An 8,873-nucleotide genomic window follows, 5' to 3' on the forward strand; every position below is an offset into this window, starting at 1 on the left:
AATTGTGGCCACACAGGGCTTCATTTAAATGAAAAGGAAGGAAAGTATGACCCAAATTAATATCAGTGGTTAGTGAATTATTAAAAATAGCAGCCCGCAATATCCTCCTTTCCATGAAAGTACAAACATTCTCATCAGAACTTGCATCGGTATCACTACATTACACATGCAAATGGCCTTTTACAGCATTCTACAAGCTACTAAGACTTGTGAAAACATGTCACTCCTTTTCTATGTGAAAATAGGATTTGGAACTTGTTAAAATCATATTTTGAGCAGCTGTTCCACCAGTTCTGCAACAAGAATTCAAAAGACCACAGTAGGACGAGATGCAACAATTGAGTCTGCAGGTTACCCGGTCAGATGGATTGCTAGTGACAACAGAAACCGGAATGTTGTCTTGTGTTTGTCACTTTTACCAGGTATTTGAAAGAGATAAGGGTACTTGATCCACAATTTCTCAGGCAAGAAATATTCAATTGCTGTTTTTGAGTGGTGGATTGCATGTAAAAGATTGTAAGCAATTTATGCTGCCAGTTAAATTGCAAGGTACTTTTAAAAAGTAGCAGTTTTGCAGGGTCTATTATGTAGGCGCTTTCTCTAAAATGCTCAAGTGATTGGTATTGAATAAGCTATTTGTAATCATGTTAAATTGCTGAATGAGATTGGCCCTAATACCCTTAACTAGACGGTTCTTAAACCTGCCAGTACACTTCTTTCTGCAAAATACAAGATACTGTATACTTAATTTGTAAGTTTTTCACCTGTCCATTGCACATTATGCGGATGCAGACCTACAGTATAGTATATTAAAAAAAACGGTAGCAGTGTAAAGAGTCCACAACTGGGTTTTAATAACATTTCCTTTGCATACGATTGCAGACCCAGAGCAACATGAGCATCCCACTGGAGTCATGTTAATGGCCACCTTACAGGGTTAGAAGGTTAGAGATATTTTGCTAAGGTTATATTTGTTAACTTTAAATCCAGCTCTGTGTCATACGTGGGCAGTGTGTTTAAACGGTTGCAGTGCACGTTGCTCCGAGCAGACAAGGTCCGCCGAGATCCGCCAGATTACTCAAAACTCATCATGGAGGTCTGCTGAGATCTGTTCCATCTCTGTACAGTTGAAAATAATCGGCAAAGAATCCTCTTAAATCCAGTATTCCCAGCTTTTTTTGTGTTTAATTTTTATTTACATGATTACATAGGGGGTGGGTGGAGTTGATAGAAAAATGTCCATGAATTAAGCAGTACAAAATTGGCAAGCACCACAAACAGACTACAAATATAAGACATACTGTAAGAACATTTGTATTGCAACCACTTATTTTGAGGAACTCATCAAGCAGGGGCAGGGCAAGAAGGGAGGAACAGGCTGTGATTGATATGATTGCCCTTACATGTGCCCCTCAAGTGAAATTAATAATTAATGTGTTGTTTTATTTTGGGGAATTACATTGTGTTGTTCCATCCTATCCAATATTCACTATATTTCTAATCAGAATATCTTGGCTGTATTCTTATAAAATGGATCCTGTAACTGTCCCTGATATCAAGATGCTTGGTGCTTGATGAATTCCTTTACCAGCAGTGTAAATAATTTTGTACACACTATTTTATCATACATAATAGTATGCCAACATTATGAGCACAGCATAATAATGACTATGAAATAAAGTATTACCCGCTGGTTTCATCTATTAAAAACCTTGCTGCCAAATTTTCAAAGCTGTGGTGTCTGCAGGCTTTGCTATTTTCAGAGATTAGCAGTTGCTGATAAAGTATTCGGACAATAATGTATCAAAGCTAAGACCAAAAGGTCATACAGACTGGAGGATACATGCTTGCTTTGTTCACCAAACAAAAGACTCCCAGACTCTTGAGGAAAATGTCAAGGAAGCTGCCACTGAAAGGCTGTTTAGTACAACCCCAGCTTTCATTTGGCACTTGACACGAGGTTGAAAAAAAATGGGTAAGTTAAGTTGAGTTAAGTTAGTTTAATTAGGTAAGACCTTGTGAGCAAATTATTTTTCTTTTCACACCTTAAGGGTCAGACACCATCCGCTGGAGTTGGAGAGATCTGGAACTACTGCTACTAATTAAAGGTTTACAAGGAGACACTTGAACAGACCACATATTTCCATTTCAGGATATTCACAGCAAACACTCTACACATCAAGATAATTGGGATTCCTCCAAGGAAAGCCTGTTCTTTGTTTCTTCTTTTGCCATTAATCCTCATTACTTCAGCCTTTGTTCCAACAGTCACCCTGTCAATCGCTGCACATTGTCCGTCACCCCATTGGTCCAGATCCCCTTATGGGAGTGTAAGTAGTTTTTAAGCTGTAGTATTTTATCAAGCTCTACAGGAGCCACAACCAATTAGGATAGTCTGTGTCCAGCGACATTTATTGTGTGTCTGTATGGAATGTGCATTCATGCACACATATGTGGTTGTACAATAGGGTGCCTGATATCCTCTGACAATACAACGTAAATGTAGCTAAAGCATTTTCACACCTCTCAGGGGATATGTTGTGTTTGTGTCTTGCGTGAGATAGAGAGCCATGGAAAGGTTCCCTGTTTATTTCCGCACACCAAGTTTTGACTGCCTGTTGCTCATCCTTCAAGAGACCAAGATCAATGGGATGTTTTTCAAATTAAAACTTGCCTATGTAAAGATGCATCTGGCTAGCAGAGAGTTAGATGTTGTACATGTATAGGTACAGAGCATGTGTGTGTATTTCTAGTCTGTGTGTAATGTGTGTAATAACAACAGAGTATGAAACACTGTAATTTCCCCTTGCAGGATTAATAAAGTATACATTACTATTATTATTATATTATATCATGTTCATGCATTATTTTGGTCTGCTTTTAATGACGAGACAGTCACTTTAGCAACTTTGTGTATTTGCATATGTAATGTGTAATGAATTTGTATTTTTGGAAAAATACAGAGTTTGTACACCTCAAATGAATGCTTAATGGTGGAGAAAAAACGTAAGAAAAGAAAATAGTGGGCGCTGTCTTCCTTCATTTTAAAGCAGCGTTTAATATCATTGATGATTAGTTATTAATGAAAAAAATAAAATGTTATGGCTCTGCTCATTTATTTAACTAACAGGTTTAATTGAAAACGGTTGGCCCACATTAGTTCCTTTGTTTGGTCAGTAATTAGCACATTGGTGTATTATTAACATATTGTCCAAGAGTTCAAAGTTAAAGTTAGATATGACAATCCGTTTATCTTAAATAAAAAACAAAACTAATCATACAAAATAACAGTTATTCTTTTTGTCTTACCACGTAATGACAACACTTTCTCACAATACACCTAACCACGTTTTCACCATACACCTTACCACAGTCACAAAAAAAAATGGTTTCCTTGCTGTGCGACACAGCTGAACCAATCAGGCCACATTTAAATAAACTTTTTTTCACCTCCAGCTTCACACGCTGGACTCCAACAGAAGCTACTCAGTTGTTAAAACTGTTGGCTGTCTTGAGCCATTGCTGTACACCATGTTTACAAATGTAGCTCAGCGTAAGTTCTTTCAGGAAGACCTAACTTTTTATCGATGCACTCCTAAATGAATTCAGCTGTTATCTAAATAAATGTGTATTTTATCATGCTGTGTATAAGTGTTGCATATCTGCAACTAGACCTCACTCTTAACCCTTGTACTGTCTTCACTTCCTGGACCCTCTCATATCCCTCAGGTCAAACTGACTTGTGAGTTATTTGTGGTTTTAAAAACAATTCTGAAATAAAATTGTACCTCATAATCTATTAACAAATGTTGTTTTTAATCTCAATTTAAAACAATTGAGAAAACATATATGTTCAGGGAATGCAATCAATCTCTACTAGAACACAACTAAAAATGGAAGTGAGATTCTTTTTTTAACATAAGGTTAGAATTCATGGCAAAAATCCACTATGGAAAAAACACATGTGGTCTGATGGTTCTCTACCCCTATACATATATATTAATACATAATATTCGTATAGCCATGGAGTCTAATTGCCAAAGACTTTGTATATTTTATTGAGCTGTACAATGAACCTTATTTGCATTTCTGCAAACATGTTTCTCCTGATTGAAATTACAGATTAATTTACATCTGTCATTCATGACAGATTATACATTTTGGTATTCACAGCCAATTAGTTAAGTACTGTTTTAAATTTAGCGTTGTGATTAGTGGTTGACTGTAGGCCAGCCATAAGCAATTTTTCCAAATTGGGCCCCTCATACAAACCCACTCCAGCACCACCACCCACCCTTAGTACTCACAAACACAGGCAATTATTAAATAAGCTCTTGGCCATTAACCTTGTTGTGACAGAGATAGAGTCTCTAACATCATTTCCTAATCCAGCGTAATGCAGTAGACCCATCCAGGCCATGTTTTGCATACTGTACATGTAATCAATATGTTTTTAATGCACAAACGTTCCAGCCAGTTATTTCAAAACACATAGAATATTGTTCTACTTGATCCAAGGGTTAACCAGGCCCCTTAGCAAGCTGGCCCCATCCCTGAGTTTGAGGACCAAAAATACTGGATGAAAACAAACTATTTTCATGTATTTTGATTATTGTTTTTAATAATAGAGTGAAATGGACCTTATTATGATTTGTAATGTGTTAGGCACACTGGAGTGTAATGGACTGTTTCAAATTGTCTGATTATTGAATTGCCAGAAGCTTATTTTGTCTGTGTGTGTTTAAATCTTGCCTTGTTTATTCTGTAATTCATTGCAACAAAATACAGAGGCCACATACGCATTTAGTGTTTCACTACACACCATGCACCATACTGTTTATATACGGTACATATGCATGAATATATATCATGGACACACCATTAATGCACAGCAAGACCAACCTGCCGACATTACCTTCTCAGCATTTAACTGTAACCTTGGAGCTCGTTCGGATCCTGATGGATCTTACATTGGTTTCAACACCTAATTGGCTCCTCCATCCTTTCAGTGATGGTGCTAGTCCCAAGAGTGTTGACATGTTTGACATGCTGAGAAGTGGGTTTCAGAAAAGAGAGAATGTAGGCCAGTTGGATACATTCACAGACATCCAATACAATTAAATGATTTACTGTTAAAACATGGGGGTGCTGAGCCACATGCCTGCCGCACACATTCTGTAAGACATCCAGGAGGAGCTGCAATATACAAGAATTGAGATACAAGAGAATTACAAGAATTCCACCGCTTATTAGAGGAGTCTATGTTTACACCGCCATTTTGAGTTTCCATTTATTGCTTTAGGATCTGCCGAAAAGGTAAACTATTTCATCTTAGCTCACTTATGTTTCAGACAGAACCAAATGCAAAGGTCAAGGAAGCTCTTGTGTCCATTCCTTTGCCTTTTTTGTTTATTCAGGTCCAAACAGTGTTCCCTCTTTTTTCCCTCTTATTTCTCTCTTCTGCTCATTGACATGACCTCAGGAAACATCTACCGTTATTTAACATTCTGGGTCTGCTGGAACTGGAAGAGCTGTGTTTTCTGTGCTTGATGCATGATAAGAAGGTGTTTGCGGACCTTGGCGGTTCAATGGTTTCACTTTTCTGAAATCATCACAAATGATCTTCTAAGTATCAAAGTAATCGAGACATTCATTTATAAGCATTCACTTGCATTAAGGCATGTAGAACTTCATTATACTTAACTTTCAGAGTCCCCCCCCCCCCAAAACAAAATAAATAATGCATCATTGTTTTCTCTAAAGAGAACAAAATTAAATTACATTGTTTAATGTTTTGTTTGTGTAAAACCAAAGTTACAGGTTCAATTTAAAACAATTTGGTATTTGAGTCTAATGGTTTCACTTCAGTCCAGCACATACGGAGAAGTGCTTTCTTTTGAGGAGCATCTGAGTTTGACGTTGGGCTTATAATTGTAGTGCAGCATGGCATTTGCGTTTTGTTGAATACATGTCATCCGTCTTAAGAGCAGTATGATTCATTTAAACCAGGGGTGTCAAACTGATTTTAGTTCAAGAGCCACATACCCCTAATTTGATCTCAATTGGGCCAGACCAGTAAACCACTCCAGAAAGATCTTAAACTTTATTAAGCTTGATGTTGGCAAATGCAAGTTACTTTTGCTATGCGTTTTAAGGCCGTTGTATGGTACGGACCCGGGAGAGAGAGGTAATATTCTGGTAAAAAAAAACTCAGAATTTCTAAGATTAATGCAAAAAATAACTGAGATTAAAGGGGTAAATTTGGAATTAGAATTAATTACTGCTCAGCCATTTTCACACTTTGCAAAGTCATCTTGTGGGCCTGGTTGGATCCTTCGGCGGGCCGATTCTGGCCCACGGGCCATCTGTTTGACACCCCTGATTTAAATTTTACTATTGACTGACCAGCTGTATCGAGTCATTTGGCTTTAAACCTTATAACAATTTTACTGTCAAAGACTGTAAACCACATTGATGTAAATATCATCATGCATGCCAATCTCTCACAATGTAAAGCAATAGCAGAGTCTTTCTTCTATTAATCCCAATAAATTGTGTTATGGAAAAATGTCAGTTTTTAAATTGACAGTTATCTGGAAGCATCCAGGGGATTCAATTCAATACAACTGCCTGAGTCAAACAGCTAGACTTCACAAGCACTGCAGTTTCCCTCACAATGAGGTGTGACAGATCAGAGACAGGAAGATGTAGACTCCATATGGATGAACAATGTTTCACTGTCACTGCAAAGACAGGGAATAGACACAACATCCAGTCTCAGCAGATATCTTGGTATTTAACTAAAGATGCTTTCCCTTGGGATGAGATGTTCACTTTCCTCTATCAAAAAGGATTAAAATTGTTATCTCTGTCTAAGTGGAGTTGACATAACCAACTTTCCCCTGTCCAATAAAACCTGGCAGTGTCCTTTTTATTGACAGTTCCAATTTGGAGACCAGGTGTTATGACCAGGGTTCAGCTATCCAAAGATCCGCACCTGTCGACTTACAGCACAGCTGCTGACCACATATCCTAGCAGTGTTTATATTTTCTAACTGAGTTATCAGTTTTTTATGAAGGAGTTGCTCATATTTAGACAGATTTAGTTTCCTTTGTTTTCTTTTTTTTCTTCAGTCATTGCTGACTAATTGAAACGTGACTATAGCTGGATGTCAATATCAGCTTTGTCATGATCACCGTTTGCTGCCACAACATGTCACTGAATTTGGGAAATGGCAAAACTAGGCATAATGATCCCAACGAAAAAACACACTAAAATACTGTAAACCTGCGGCAAAGTGTGAAGGGAACAATTACGTATTTCAACAGAAAATAACCGCGCAGCAATATCATGCTATAGATAAGCAATTGAAATACATAAATCTTGAAAAGGTCACTATACACTCAGTATCACAGCCACACTGTTAGCCCACACACGTTTAACAGGGGAGCTGCCCATGCCCCCCGTTCTTCCCCCCTCATTAATTTCGCCTGTTGTTAACTTGTGAAGGCTGCTCAGCGAGGCTTGGTAGGATATAGGACGGGCTGAGCAGCCAGACCAGCAGTCACCTGCCCTGCACGGAACGTTATCTCGAGGACACGCTGCTTCTGAAGAACCCAGCACTAATTACAAACTGGAACGCACATCCAGATCTGAAATCAGCGCTCCGTGGAATGGAAAGGAAAGATTGACATAGGGACACTGCCACAGTGGGAGAAATAAATTACAGCTTTTAGAGCACTTTTTCTAGGATGGATTACAGCGCAGAGCAAATATTTGCAGTTTCAGTTAAAGCCAATCCGGATCCATACTGTAAACAACCGACCTGCTGTGCAAATAAATCCTTCCTAAAATGTAAAGATGTGTGTCACACATACGCCTACAATGTTAGAACAATGAGTGAGTGTGAACGCGTAAACGCACGCATTTACGCGCTCACACTCACTCACACTAACTCACTCACTCATTCAGAAATGGACACAAAGTGTTCGTTTGAAAATAAACAAGTAATGAGCGTTGAGGTGAAGCGAAAAATTGTCTGACAACAGCAAATTCACCTTGAAAGTTAACATGTAACACAGCCAATAAATCACTTTGCATCCCCCGAAGCTCTCATTAATTAGGCTTGACTGGACCACTGATCCCTGCTGGATAAAAACACGAATAGGGCGTATTTAGTGCTAGACTGACAGAATAGATAGATTATCTTGTGTTTTTGACAAGTTCGGTAGAAATCACACAATGAAAATAATTGCCTTACCTTCACGCCATAAGTTTAACTGAATCTTTGTTTTTACAGGCACCGGCTGTTAAATCCAAGAGCATCCACAGTTAGCTTGTATCCTTCATTTGCTTTGCACATTGTTTACTCTTTATAATTTAACCGAGTCAGTGCAGCGTCTTGGGTGCGAGGCATTGGCTGTTGGGAAAAACTGCACTGGTGAGAGCCACAAAATACATATTTTAAAAAAAAATTAAAAAATAACTGCTTTAAATCATTAACTGTTTCTTGAAACGCCGAGGACTGATTTTATTCGGTTTCGGTCTTCAGAGAAGAGAAGAAGAGGTTGAAACTGTACGATGTCCGTCTGTTGTCCAGGAGCTTTACGCACGGAGTTACCTTCGGCACTGACGGAGGCAGGATACGCGGCGACTGTGAAGAAGTCTGCAAAATCAAGGCGGGGTTACATCTGTTCACAACCTGAGGGTACGTACATTTCCTTTACTGTCACCCGGATGGGGGAGATTGTATGTTAGTTTGTCTTATATTTTCCGAACTGCAGTCTTCACTTTGCCCCACGAGCTGCGTGTTTTGGCAATTAGTAAGCAATGTTAAAAATGTACACATGTGAATGTAAAGTATTTCATCCTC

General features: G+C 38.4%; 1 protein-coding gene across 1 annotated transcript in view; it reads right to left on the reverse strand.

Annotated features, from left to right (window-relative positions):
* Positions 1 to 8,654, reverse strand: part of drd2a (dopamine receptor D2a) — a 47,135-nt gene extending 38,481 nt beyond the window's left edge. The window contains exon 1 of the mRNA XM_034867729.1: positions 8,262 to 8,654. The gene's annotated coding sequence lies outside the window, so the exon portion shown is untranslated. The remainder of the gene's footprint in view (positions 1 to 8,261) is intronic.
* Between the last annotated feature and the right edge of the window lie 219 nt (positions 8,655 to 8,873).

The sequence above is a fragment of the Etheostoma cragini genome, chromosome 3, assembly GCF_013103735.1.
Source record: "Etheostoma cragini isolate CJK2018 chromosome 3, CSU_Ecrag_1.0, whole genome shotgun sequence".
NCBI lineage: Eukaryota > Metazoa > Chordata > Actinopteri > Perciformes > Percidae > Etheostoma > Etheostoma cragini.